The sequence below is a fragment of the Penaeus monodon genome, chromosome 27 (genome assembly GCF_015228065.2).
Source record: "Penaeus monodon isolate SGIC_2016 chromosome 27, NSTDA_Pmon_1, whole genome shotgun sequence".
Taxonomy (NCBI): domain Eukaryota; kingdom Metazoa; phylum Arthropoda; class Malacostraca; order Decapoda; family Penaeidae; genus Penaeus; species Penaeus monodon.
The window spans coordinates 19,634,262-19,635,038 of record NC_051412.1 but is presented as its reverse complement, the minus strand read 5'-3'; positions in this window follow the sequence as shown (position 1 = coordinate 19,635,038).

The window sequence follows — 777 nt, the reverse complement described above, 5'->3', positions numbered from 1 at the left end:
GTGCCATATTGTCTAACAAGGCTAAACGGTATTCGACCTCAGCCTTAAGAAAGTTCCAAGCATTATTCTTTCGCGCTCACCAAAGACATGGCGGAATGCCTCGCGTTGGTAATTCATGTTTCTATTCCTGTACAGGTTTAAAGTTGGGCCACTCTTCGTCGTCATCATTTTTTTGAACGTTCTTGTTGTCATTAAAGATGAAATATGCAGGGGCCGCGTCTGTGCCTTGGGAAAATGCTCAGGTGCCTCTGCGCGCTTGTTTATTTTTACGGAAGAAATAACCATCTTAATGTTTTGGAAAGATCAACCACGCATTTATTCATTTCAATAGATGTAACAAAATGAAAGCATAAAAAGAAAACAAAATTATAGATCCCTTAAAGAAAAAAGAAAATGAGTGAAAGAAACGAAAATCGCATCGAATCATTCTGGAACGTTGCCGACATTCATTCACATGTGTCATTAAAGGAAACTGATTTGCATGCGAGGGGCTGGTCCTTTATCAGGGTGACGTGTGATAGACTTCCACTCTCAATTTCTCGTCAACTCAGTAGTGACAGCACCTCCTTTCTAATAATGAGTGCTTGAGTTATTTCAGCACATATGAAGCGTGAATAACGGCTATGATGCAGTGAATAATGAGATATTACTATTATATCAGCTTAGACATTAATAATGGTAATGGTAAAATAATTTTCTCGTTATGAAAACAATGTTCTATAAATACTACGGTACTGATTTTAAAAAGAAGGCAGAAAATGGATACAAAGAGTCGAA